This window comes from Sceloporus occidentalis, unplaced genomic scaffold (genome assembly GCF_023333645.1).
Source record: "Sceloporus occidentalis isolate IW3139 unplaced genomic scaffold, rSceOcc1.0.p SCAF_1, whole genome shotgun sequence".
NCBI classification, from domain to species: domain Eukaryota; kingdom Metazoa; phylum Chordata; class Lepidosauria; order Squamata; family Phrynosomatidae; genus Sceloporus; species Sceloporus occidentalis.
This window is the reverse complement of record NW_028316981.1, coordinates 88428070-88441785: the sequence shown is the minus strand read 5'-3', so window position 1 is coordinate 88441785 and position 13716 is coordinate 88428070. Positions and strand designations below refer to the sequence as shown.

General features: G+C 41.3%; 2 long non-coding RNA genes across 2 annotated transcripts; one reads left to right on the top strand and one right to left on the bottom strand.

The window, feature by feature from the left end:
• Positions 1-5470: 5470 nt before the first annotated feature.
• Positions 5471-13051, bottom strand: LOC149321766 (uncharacterized). Its single transcript, XR_016281545.1, has 3 exons — positions 12976-13051; positions 5920-6033; positions 5471-5686 (listed from the first exon to the last, which is right to left on the bottom strand). It is a non-coding gene; the product is annotated as an uncharacterized LOC149321766 (long non-coding RNA).
• Positions 6586-9111, top strand: LOC149321767 (uncharacterized). Its single transcript, XR_016281536.1, has 3 exons — positions 6586-7730; positions 7846-7911; positions 8033-9111. It is a non-coding gene; the product is annotated as an uncharacterized LOC149321767 (long non-coding RNA).
• Positions 13052-13716: the final 665 nt, after the last annotated feature.

The following is a 13716-nucleotide window of genomic DNA, read 5'->3' as shown; positions in this document are numbered from 1 at the left end:
GGGGTTAGACTGGATAGCCCTTGTGGTCTCTTCCAACTCTACAATTCTATGATTCTATGATTTAAGCCTGTTCTGGACAAGGCAGATTTGTTGGGTTGGTGCTTCAGAATGATAAAATGTTTAGTTGTGGTTGAAGTCAAAGAAACAAGGAAGTCACATAGCCTATGGGAAAGCACCCCTTTAGCCCACACCCCAAACTCAAATGGTGTATGAAACGCTAAACAAATGTTGGGTAGAGGAGTACATAAGAAACTGGGTTCATGTCAGTTTCCCATTTTTTCTGTTTTTGTCCCTTAGGCCAACCTAGAATTGACAGCTAGTCACGTGCCTGTCTATGTGGCCCAAAATGCATGACTTCAATCAGCCAGTCCTGGGAATGATAGCCACTTTTTGTATACGTGGCTTTCTCCTGCTGCAGTATTTACAGACCTAGTGCCACATGGGTCTGACTAATCACTGCAAATTCTTCCTGTGTTGTAATGATTGTGCAGAATAGCCTGGTCTGAACAGAGCTGGCCCAGGACATTTTGTAGCCTGGCACAGAACCACAGATAATATTCATCCATTCACCCAACACAAGTTGCATGGCTTCCAATCAGGTAAAATATTTTGGCAAGAAATTCAGAAAATCCTGTAACCATCTCTCCACATTCCTGGCAATAAAACTACAATAGCTCCAAATTACATAACAGTTTTCAGCTATTTCCTGGCACTTAAAATATGCTGCCTGGGGTGAATACTTCACTCCGTCTAGTGGTAGAGCTTGCCTTGGGCCTCATCCCTGCAGTTTTGGACCTTCAGACATTTGAAGGAGCCTTGTGGGAGGCAGGCATAGAGAAGCTGTTCCCTCTTCATGTTCCTTCTGTAAAGTGTAACCATAGTTGCTGAGAACCATCCGTTACAGATCTTTATCACCCTTTAATGGAATTCAGGAGAGAGAGAATGACATTGTCATTTCCACTGTAAATGTGCTTATGAAGCAGAAAGCATTAGGTCCCACTGTGGTATCATACTGGCCCCCTTCTCTGGGATGAGGGATACAACTGTTTGACTGAGAAAACAGTTCTGGAAATATGGCCCTTTGAGACCGCTGACAAGACTGACCTATGTTTTAGTGGAAGACTTTACATTTGATTTGCTTTCTCTAAGTGATATTCCTCACAATCCTTTTAGTATTTGCATGAACATTATTGGAATGCCACTGCATTTTAACAATTGTTAGTGAATTCCCTGTGAGCTACCACTGGCCTCTCCCATCTCGTGGAGCAGGAGAACGTGGAAAAACTAAGATTAACCTTAAGTCAGAGATGGGAAATCATATGGTCCTCCAGGCATCGTTGGATTGCAAGTCCCAGCAGTCCAGGGATAGTCTTGATTAATCCTCTATCATCCCACTTTTTTCAGGTGCTTTTAGAATGTCCCCGTTCCTCTCTCTTCCTGTCACTTTCCCCCTTTGTCCTCAGCTTACTTCAGTTGCTGCAAACTAAGTCCAAAGTGCGAAAATATTTCCAATCAGTTAGCTTAATGGGAAAGGAGAGGGCAAAATCTTGCTCTTCACAATAGGCTCAGGGAAAAGCAAATTGCTGCAACCTCTCCTGGTTTTTGCTATGTTGTCTAAAGTCTCCTCTAATGTGCAGCAGGGACAGACTGCTGAACAGACCTCAAGCCCTACTTCAAGCCTGTTGTCTAAAGCATTTGCTCCTTCTAGATAAAGTTATGCCAGCAAGTCAGTGACAAAAAATATACAAGTCTCAAGTTGATTCAAGTCAGTGCATCATTTATTGCAGAAACAAGTCCAAGTAGAGTTACTGAAGTGACTTGAATCCAAGTCAACCAAGTCAAGTCTACATCACTGTTGACCACATTCTGAGGTTAAGGCCACATGTGTCCTGGTTTTCATTTATAAAATGCTGGAAGACAGGCAATCTATTGTTGTCACCTGTCCTTGTTACAATGCAACATATTCAACATGTATGATAGATACATGATATATGTGATAGATCAACACTGCTGCTGGCATATTTGGATTCTCCTTGAGAACATGGGTATTAGGACTGTCATGCTATGTGTTGCATGTCAAAATTCACCAACGTACCACACTGGCTAATATGTGATTGGAGCCCTATGGGAGGAAAAGTGACTTCAGTGCAGTTAAGTATAAAAATAGCACAGGCTGGGAAAAATGAGGACTAAGGCTCCATACAGACTGCCAAAATAAAGCTGCTTCGGGTCACTTTGGAGGTATGCTGTTTAAATGATGCATGCATCCTAAGAGTCTGGAAACTGCGCCAAAGCTGTGCTCCAGTCCTTAGGACTGGATTGTGGCTTTGGTGTGGCTTCCAGACTCTTAGGAGGCCATGTACTTCACAAATGTTGCTTCTTCAAACAAAATCCTGAAGCAGCATTTCCCAATACCTCAAGATTAGCACAGGTGCTTTTCATTAAACACATTACCATGTGACTTTTATTTATGTCCCCAGCACAAGCATTTATTTTAATCAAGGACTATGTGGTCTGACAACAGCATTAATTGTATTAGATTTGCATGCATGCATGCATGTCTGTCTGTCTGTTGTTTTTTGTAGCTGTGCTCTAAAGAAATGCATCATAGCATGCTTAAAGATGTGTAAAGATTATGGAGATTATCGCACTGCGTTCTGAGAACGTTCTCATCACGTGATGAGAACGGAACGCATTTGAGTATACCGCACAGTATGTGTTCCAATCGGGTTCTCAGAACGCTTAAATGCGTTCCAAATGTGTTCCAGGAGGGTACAGATATGAATGTGTTCCCAGAGAGCTGGAACGGGATGAGAACGTTCCAACAGAGGTGTGTGCGGTATTCTTATGTGTTCTCAAATCCGTTCTCGCATTCCTCCGTCTCCTGATTGGCTGAAAGAATGCCCTTCCCTTTTAGTCCTCCAAAGTCCTAGAGCGTACTAATTTTTTCTTTGCTCTCCCATGTATGACGTGCCCCCGTCTTTGACAAAAGGATTTTATCCTATTCTCTGCATACACACACGTGTGTGAGGTTTTTTTTCTGTGCACGGGTACAAAAAAGCAGAAATGGAGATATTACATAGACATAATGCATAGCACTAACTATCACAGGTTGCATGTTTGCAAACTGTTACCGAGTCGCAAAAGCAGAGGATACAAGTGTCTCCGGAATTGTCACAGAGTGACTTCTGTCGCCAGCATATTGCAATGTGTCTAGACATATTTATCTCTGGAGTTGTGTAAGTGACCCATCTCTGTTGTGTGTATGCACAATACACCATGATATCCGGGGGCTGGGGTTTAAAGGACATCTGGGGTCCGCGGATGCAGCGACACCGAGGGCAGCACTAGGAAAAGGGGGGAAATATTCTGAGGGGGGGGGGGGGAACCTGGAGGTTTCTCAGTTTTTTGTCTTTTTAAAACCTCTGTCGGGCTCTGAGGATTTGGGGCTGGCCTCCCTGCGTGCTTATGACAGATTGTGCTTTTTCCAGCTCGGCTTTGGGGCTTCTCCTCCCCTTGCAGATGATTGACAGAGGAAAGGGAGGCATTTAGGGGCAAATTTAGACTGGGGATTGGTTGTTTGGGGTCACATGTACGGAGGCAAGGAGACTATTGGATGGCCGGGTTTTGGGTATTGAAGCCATGGAGGCCATAATGGATGAGGGGTGCTGGAATGCTGGGAAATATATGCAAATTAGCTTTAAATTTTGGACAAAACGAGCTCATAACAGCAAAAGGAGCGGGTTGTGGGCAGCAGGACAAACGGTATAGGATCGACCATATAGAAAGAGATGTCATAGAGCAAGGAACGGCGATACTCGCCATGACACGAAAGACAGTGGAAATGTGTGGGGTCTGGGTTGCTCTTGATGCCAAATTGCTCAGTCGTGGCTCCTGTCATGGGAGCTCGACATGCCGCTGTATGCTGTTATCCTTGTGGGTGACACAGAAAAGAAAGGAGTCGCCTGCAGCGGGCAGAATTCTGGAACAGCATTAAAGCATCTCATGAGATGCCTTAATGGGCTGCCAGAAGACCGCTGGCCAATATGATCCTGTTCTGATACTGTGTGACCTACAAGGATGACAGTATATTTCGGCCTGCACAAAAAGAGGCGGGGAACTTCCCCGCCTCACATTCTGGTAAAAGAAAAGAAATAGAAAAAAAAACCTTCCCTCCCCAGTGTCCCCTGAAGGTCTCTTCCATTTTGGGAGAAAGGGTGGGGGCCATGTAGAAATGCATGCAAGGCAGAGTTTCACACACTATAGACATCCATGGAGGGTGTGCCGGGGATTGGCAGCATGCTGGCTAATATGCAAATGGATCTGGTTCTTTGAACAGCATGAGCAGCCCAAAGAAGAGTGTTAACTAAGCCAAAATTACATCTGAGGAAGTGGGTTTATGTGTAATGTTGACCATGGTTTTCATTGCTGGCTGGTAAACTTATTTTCAAAGAACTATTCTCCCTCCAGCATTTTACAAAAGGGATCATTTCTGGATTTCAGGAATTATGTTCTTTTTCATCTGTAATCTGTTATGCATTTGAGAAATTATTTCATATTCAGAATTTAACTAATATTAGAATTTGTTTATAGTACTGCACAATTTGCCACTCAAAACTTACCATTGCTGATGGATCATGAAGCAAACATGTATATCAATACTCTCTGCCTGAATATTATTACTATTATTACTGTTAAGCTTTATTTGCAAAGTGCTGAAAGTTTACACAGCAATGTATTTCCATTGCTTTTAATTGGGATGATTTTTATTTTGTAGAACATTTCTACTTGCATGTATAAAACAACATGTATGGCCACTCTACCATGCATTTTGTATTGTTTGAATGAAGACACTTCTTGGTCACAAAGTACATGTAAAGGCTGTCAAACAGAAGCAGTATGATGTGGGCTAACTTTACAGGGGCCTACTGGTAATACGTCATACCAGCATCTACCTTGACTGTTTGGAATGCTAGCTTTTCACAGCTAAGTGAATTTGATATCTGGATTAAGGTTGTTATGTTACCTCTATCTTTATGAAACTATGTACCTTTGATGCTCTTGGCAGTGTGTATTTCCTGTACTTGGTGGCATGGTATTCAAGAAATTATCAATCTGCCAGTCTGAACAGCTATTTTTATATAGAAGTAAAGGACACTACTGTTAAGCATGGCAACAGATGTGAGTTATTAATTACAAACTGCGTTTATTACACTGCGACGCAATACAACAAAACAATCTTCTAAATCTGTAATAACAAACAAATGATTACCCAGAAATTGGGGATTCACACTTGTTAAAAATAAAGTCTGGTTCCCTTGGAACAACATATATGTACCATATGCAACTTTGGATGCCAGTCAAAAAAAGGTTTTATAAAAAAAACAGAAATACCCTTTTTAAAAAAAGGACAATCATAACTTCGTTATCATCGATCGATGCATGTTATTTGAAAACAAAATAACAGCCATCTTACGTTAAGAGTACAGTACTGTGTCCAAACTCTAAACTTGTATTCAATAACAATGCAGTAATAAAAACATGTGTGAATACAATTAAGTGTTGGATGTTTTCTGCAGATGCAATTCAATTATATTTTCGATTTTCTTTAATCTGCCATTCATTTTCTGTAGTACTCCCACAATTTTCCGATTGATATTTTCCTGCGTTTTCAAGGAAGATTGCACTGTACAGACAAAAGATATATACAAAAAGCTTTTAATAAGACAGTTTATTGCAATGTATTCTCTGTTTAACACAATATGTTCATATATTTCTTTTTATTTACTGTCTTGAAAGTAAAGTTTTCGTGATATTCAGTTCTCCGGTATATAGATGTATGTTATTAATATAAACCTTAATCCTTATATGACCACCACTCTCTTTTGAAAAAGACAATGCATATTTATTTAAATTCACCTGACTGTTGAAGTTCAGTTATGTAGCTGGGTACAAGAGTTTGGGGTTCTGGCAAGATGTCTCTTGCCGATGGTCCCGACTGGATTCCACTACAGCAAGGTTCATCTATAGTATCTGCATGTTGATCAATATAAAAAAATCAAAGAGATAACTAGATCAGAAATTGTGCATTGATCATAGTAAGAATACTCTAGGAAAACTGCAGGTTGATAATACAACTAAAAATGTAGGACATCAAAATTTCTCCATCTTTTTGCAGTTAGAAAAAAGTAAGAAAACAGAGTGGCAATGCTGTTGTCTAATAAATTTATCCTCCATATGTACACCCATCTATCCCTTCCTATGTTGGAAAAGTATGGCGACCTCAGGGCTGGTAGTCCATTGTAGTGTGTTTTTCTTTTGGAAACTGATAAGGGAAGTAGCCTAATATGATATTGATATAGTGACTGTCTTTAGCAACTGTTCCTTATGGCTACAACACTGGAGGAATTCCATGGCATACTATGCAACAATGAGCCCTTACTTGTAAAGCTACAAACTTACCCGAGGGATTTTTTTCCTGGGAGCCATGGTTCCCCGCCATAAGCCACAGCTCTTTCATTAGGGGGAAAAAGGGTGGTTGTCTTTCTTTGGGGGGTGATGGCCCAAAACTATTTAGACTGGCCAAAAATTTTTCACGCGTCATTTTGAACTTCATGTATACCTCTTCGGCGGTGCGGTTGTAGCCATGCATTTTTAATTGCTCTGCTACCTCTCTATGCACAGGAAGAATGGGTACAGAACGGGACCTCATGAGCGTCTTTAATTTTCCGCTCCCCCTAACACTTCTCAGGAGCAGATCAATCTCCTTATTGACCCATTTGGATCCCTTACTACGCGCCATCACTGCTTCCCAATAACTTCGGCCACTCCGAAAAGTCCAGCGGGAAGAGGGATTTGCAACGTCATCACTGTGCAGGGATTCTTGGCGCCAAAACTAGACTTGCGCCCTCTAGTGCTTTTACTGCAGTGCCGGGAGTTTGGGAGTGCAGAGAGCCAGCATCAGCAGCTAAGTGCTAACGCAGAAGTTTATTTCACAGCCTCTATAATTAAATTGCAGACAGTATTATTTTATACTTTCTGTAATTAGGAAAGCCATGGATAGCCATGCAGTGACCGAAAGCAGTGCCTCCGCACAAGCAAGGGGGAGGGTGTGGAGTGCCAATGAAGTTTTGGCCTTATTGGAGATATGGAAAGAACAAAAATTGCAGTCCAAATTAAAAAAGAATTACAGAAATTTGGATAAATTTAAAGTTGTATCTGATGAAATGGCAAAGAGGAACCATGTCAGATCTGCCGAGGAATGCAGATCTAAATCAAAAAAATTGAGATTTGAGTACAGAAAGGTTGTGAAACACAATCAGAGAAGTGGAAGCAACCCTATTACATGTCCCTTTTATAGGGAACTAGAGGAAATCTTTCATGGGGATGTTAGCATCACCCCTAACAGGTTATCCCGAAGTCTTGATTTTGAAAGGGAGGGTGAAACCACAAATGTGAATCAAGAAACCGCATCCACCTCCATGGCTAACACAGGCGAAGGAAGCACCCAAGAAACAACTACCAGACAAGACAGTGATGAAGGCAAGTAGCCCATCTGTAATGCCTGAAGATTTCTGCTATGTGCATGACAACATTATTTTGTTAAAAAGACAAAGGCTTTACTCTTTTTTTCCCCTTGCATTTTTCAGATTCTGATGACACTTGTCTCGATGACACAGTCATTACGATACCTGTCACAATTTTGGAAAGTGGACCTACGCAAATAGCAGGTAGTCATATATAAATTTATGTCAATTTCTGGATCTCTGTTTTCTTCATAAATATTGTGAACCTGTATATGTGTTCAAAAGAAATAACGTTGGTGTTTAATGCTCCACTTTGAAGGTGCGACTGGAGAACAATTGGGTGACTTGGAAAGACGTGCAGATGATACAAGCGGTACAAGCAATGGTAGGTAGCATCTGCTTTTCTAAGAAAATTCTTTGTCTACAACCCTTTACATGATGCTACCATTAGAAATAAATTTCCTTCCTGTGGGCTTAATCTATTTTCACTAATTTTTAAATTTCAGTACCTAACGATCCAGAGGACGAACCACCCAATGTATTGCTGTCTCCTGGAACAAGACTGCGTTCAAACAGGAACAGGAATCGTCGCGCCAGAAGAGGAGAACATATTGCGCGCACTATAATGCAGAGTGCAAGTCGAGAGGCCCAACTTACCCGGAGAACACAGGAACGGTTCATGGAAATTGTACACGACAGCATGAAAGACTGTAGGAGGACAGAAATGGAACTTGTAAATATTATGGAGGAAGATGTAAGGAGAAGTGCACAGGACAGACAGAGAATGTTGCAGTACATGGAGACCATGACTGAACTGTACCGGAGGAAAGTAGATCATGAATGTGCACTTCCAACGGGGCAACATGATACTGTTGCCCAAGGAACTATGCACACATCATTCAGGGCATCTCCGTGTGATATTCCTCCTTCAACACCAGGCCCAGCTGTCTTTACAGATTTCCAGGAGCAACCATCCACATCAGATTTTGGTGGGAAATGTCAAGGGAACAATTCCCCTGAACTCTTTGATGAACTTCCTCCTGCTTATGCTCCTGATGGTTGTCCTGTCACTCCTAGTAGTGAAATTAGAGATGGTGACAACACAGTAGAGAACATCAACAGGGATGTTCAGAATGTTGTTGCAGTCACTGATCCCCCAGAAAATGAAGGCTGCATTGGAACCGTGCAATGTGTGAGCAATGCAGGAACATCTTCCTTGCAAGGCGCAGTTGCACCTGTTCAAAACCAAGATAAACCATGCAGTTCTCGTACTGGGAGGATAATCAAGAAAAAAAAAATATTTTCCCCATAAGGGAAACATATAGGGAAAAGGTTCTGTTTTGAAACCTCAGATATGTTTCAGCATTCTATGTTTACCCTGTTACGTGCCCTTTGTGACCGATAAAGAGGGACTTAAACCATTTCTCCTTGAACCACAGTAAAATTTCATTTTCATGTTAAGGAAAGGTTTTGTATGTCACCATGTATATATGGATATGTTCTCACCTAATGTATATACAGTGTATATAAATGCGTGCTTTGTTGACATAATGGAAAACAAGCCACCAGACGGTTTTTTTTCAAAAGAAAAAGGATATTTAATCGTGTTTTAAAATGTTAAGTTATATTGTTGATAAAATACAGCTGTGTTCTCAGAAATTGGTCTACCGTCCTTAATATACCTAAACATTTCCACAACAATAGCAACATTATTCAGCAATGGTTTCTAGAACAGCCTTCCTTTTGGTTTTCAAGGTAGGAAACATGATGTATTAATATAAATGTAATATAAACAAGCCATTTTTACACCATTGTTTTCCTATATTGCCAAAAAAGGATATTTGAAACATCAATATAGCAATTGTATAACACTTCAAAATAGATTTCCAAAATTTGGGTAAACCATGAAGCTAATCTATAACAATCGGGTATTTATACCCCACAATAATATAAACACCACTAGCAGAACCTGATTGGGGAAAAAAAAGTTAAAAGAAAAAAGAATCTAAACAACCGTGATTCAACATTGCCGTCTGGTAAAGTTATTCACATGTTGTACATGACATGTTGTCAAACACATGTATATCAACATTTGTAGATTGATACAAAGGTAAACCAAGAAGAAACGTTTTGATCAGATCAATGCTGTTGCCATAACTGAGGTGATGTTATGAAACATCAAATAATGTCAGTTTCTGGTGTTAACGACCCAAAATAATGTTAGTTACTGCAGATCTAACAGTTTGACCCTCTTTTTTGTGATTTGTAGAGTGTCCTCTGATGTTATTCGCTAAAGCGGGGAGGACAATTTTCGCAGGTGGCTCTACATCGGGATCAAGCACTTCTCCCCTCGTCTCGCAAATATTGTGCAGTATGGCACATGCTGTGACAACAGAGATGAAATTTTCCTCTTTCACAGTTAGTCTACCAGACAGACACCCCCACCTAGATTTCAATCGCGAAAAAGACCTCTCCACCACGCATCTTGCCTTGCAATGGGCGGTGTTATAAGCAAGTTTGTCAGGTGTTAATTCTCCACGATATGGTGTCATGAGCCATTTCCTGATTGGGTAGGCACCATCCCCTATAATCAGTGGAGGAATGGCTACATCGTGGACATGAAGGGTGGGATTTCCGGGCACAAAACAGCCTTCATCCATCACTTGACAGATAGCGGAATTGGTAAATATGTGGCTGTCATGTGATCTCCCACAATTCCCTACTTCAATGTCAATAAACCTCCCACTGTGATCTGTAGTTGCTTGCAGAACAATTGAAAATCCCTGCTTGCGGTTGATGTATTCCTCTCTGCGTCCCAGCGGTGGGCAAACAGAAATATGAGTGCCATCAATAGCTCCTATGCAGTGTGGGAATCCGAGTCTCTGAAATCCATCCATAATCTGAAAAAAGGCAAAGGTATAATAAATTTGGGATATCAAAAAAGTGGGTTAACATATTTCATATCAGATGATGCATTATTATTATTATTATTTGGTATATGAAACTGGGATCAAAGAGACAAAAGCATAAAAAGGACAATAGAAATTATTAGGGTTTATATATATACCTAGAACACACTGAAGGGGAATCCAGATGTTACTTGTTCACATATCAACTCTTGCAAATATATCAAGATACATTTTTTCAGAATAGCAAACCAAACCACAACAGCACAGCTGGATAAGAGAGAGGCCAGCAGCAGAGATGCACCTCCGAAGTGCATGCTCCAAGCCCAGGACCACCCCCCAGCACAGCTGGATAAGAGAGAGGCCAGCAGCAGAGATGCACCTCCGAAGTGCATGCTTCAAGCCCAGGACCACCCCCCAGCACAGCTGGATAAGAGAGAAGCCAGCAGCAGAGATGCACCTTTTAAATCCATGCCCCAAGCCCAGGACCACCCCCCCAACACAGCTGGATAACAGAGAAGCCAGCAGCAGAGATGCACCTCCAAAGTGCATGTTCCAAGCCTAGGACCACCCCCCCAGCACAGCTGGATAACAGAGAAGCCAGCAGCAGAGATGCACCTTTTAAATCCATGCCCCAAGCCCAGGATCATTAACCCACCCCCATAATTGCAAAGGTAATTGAAAGCCTTTCTTTTTTTCCCAAACAAGGAAAAGGCAGGATGTAAACATATCTTAATGGTATTACATGAGCAAAACCTATCTATCTTTAGATATGCATTAATGCATTTGCACCCAGAAGTCTTAGGTTTAAAAGTAATATTGATACACACCGTGTGGTAGTTTCCAAGCTGGATAGTTTTCCTCAGCAGCAGCTTCTCCATGGCAAGGCACACCTCGATGGCGATTTCTGCAGCTGTGGATGCTCCAACCTCGAAACGGGAAGCCACCTTCCTATACATCAGAGGGCTTGAGAGCCACCAAATAGTCAGGGCCACTCTCTTCTCCACCGGGATGGGACTCCGGAATACAGACTCCCCACGCTCCAGCTCTGGTCTCAAGATGCTGGCCAGATCAAAAAGGGTTTCTTTAGACATGCGGAAGTTAGAAACCCACATGTCGTTATCCCATCTCTGGAGGACTTCGTCACTCCACCAGTTGGTCCGCTCCCGGGGTTGCTGCCACCAACGTGGGATGCGAGGCCAGGTCGCCATCCATGCCAGACAACTGGATATATCAAGATTGCCGCTGGCAGCCATGACTGCAATCTTACTCAGAGCAGCCCTCCGGCGCGAAATGAGGACCAGTGATTGAGCAATGCGACTCATTCTTCTCCTTCTTCGCTCTTCTTCTTTCTCTACCATGCTCACAAGATCAAACCATGCTTTCTCCGACGCCATCTTTACACCCCACAAGGAAGTCACCGGACGACTTCCGGTTAAAAACAACCACCGAGTGGCGACGTCATTGGTACACCGCCCCCAAGATCTAATACGCATGCGCTATAGCAAACCGTTCTGAGAACGGTTTCAAGAAAAAGGAATCGCAGTGCGGTAAACTGCCGTTCTGATCACATTCTCATCACGTTTTGATTGCTAATGCGGTAATATCCGTTCCAGGAACGGTCTCATCACGTGATGATATGGAACGTTCTCAGAACGCAGTGCGATAATCTCCTATATCTGCATTTCAAGCAAATGAGCTAGGAAAAATGAATATTAATAATTTTAAAATGGAACAGTCTCAAAGTATTTTGCAGGGTTCAGTAATGTTACCCATACTTATATGATTTAGCACAACAGAGGTATTTAAAAATATATAAGGATAGATCCACACTACATAATTATATCAGTTTCATACATCTTTCATTGTCTTGTTTTCATGCTATGGAACCCTGCAATTTCTACATAGAATATTTTAGTATTTTTAAAGGGGTGGTCTTCTTGAGAGCTATTTTGGATAAAACATAATTCATGAACACTAATAAGAGTAATACATACCAAAGTAAGGCTTTTTCTAGAGTCCAATTAGTGGAGATGGAGATGGGACTCAGTCACTTGAATGACTGAGCTGGGAGCTAAATCAGATAGTCTGATAGTCTTAAACTGCACAGAAAGCCATAGGTGGCTCTTCTGGACCATTTGTTATCAAGGCACAGTATTATGGGAAGTGATGTCCAAAGTCTTGTGTTCATAATTCCATACCTGTAGTGTAATATTGAAACTAAGACTTGTTCAATATTCTGCTGGAATTCAGATGTTTCTGTGCAGATAAATTGTTCTGTCAAATTTATCAGTAATATAGGTGACCAAATGTACTACAACAACTAGGTAGTTAAATCAAACTTCACTATTTTCAGGTGACAATGTCTAGTAAATGACTATATATTGATTGCACAGTTCTTTGGACACAGTAAAATTAGTGTGTGTGTATAAATATTAGAAGTATGATCCCATATAGGACTAAACCTCTGGCGACTTAAATGCTGTCTGAAATATTTGTTTAGGATATAGTGGAAGAAATCCACAATACAAAGATACACTCACATTTTCTTTTGCAACTGTTACACAGGAATCCACCCCTGGTGACATCAGGCCTGCCTCTGGTCTCAGATTTTGGCCCTGAAATATTTGGGAATGGGAAGCTGGTGACCTGGCAACCCTGTGACATGCAATATTCTGAATTCTTGATTTTATCAAACCATCAAGATGATTAATCAAAGATAAATACAGCTCCCTTTCCTGATCTCTTCTCTTTCTCCATCTTTTTTTCAGATCCATAGGAAGAGAGATCTAAACATCAATCAGGAAATGGTGCCTGTGTGAATAATGCATATTGTAACTGCTGGGACAGTTTAAGGAGCAAATTTAATGCATGGCGCTTGAAGGCTAAAAATGTGAAGGAAAACAAAAAACTTCCACCAAATGAACTCATAATACTGTAATGTAAGGCAATGACAACCACACACCACCAAAGCCTGTTAGGCAAAGTTTCTGATTATAAGAGAAAGGAAAAGGCTAACTAAAACCTGCCACACTTAGACAGAATCAGGAAAATTACAGAGGCAGTAAAGACAGGGTTTCTGAAGACATTAAGAGATAATAGCAGAGGAAAAGAGAACTGTGGGTCCCAAGATAATAATATAGTACCAGTGCCAGAGGGACATTTCTGCTTCAGGAAAATACTTTACAGATTCAGTAAAGCACTTCAGATTTCCAGTGTTCGGCTGCAGCATTCATTGCCCATTCCTTTATGGAGCACACTGAATTATAAAATTCTACCCAGGG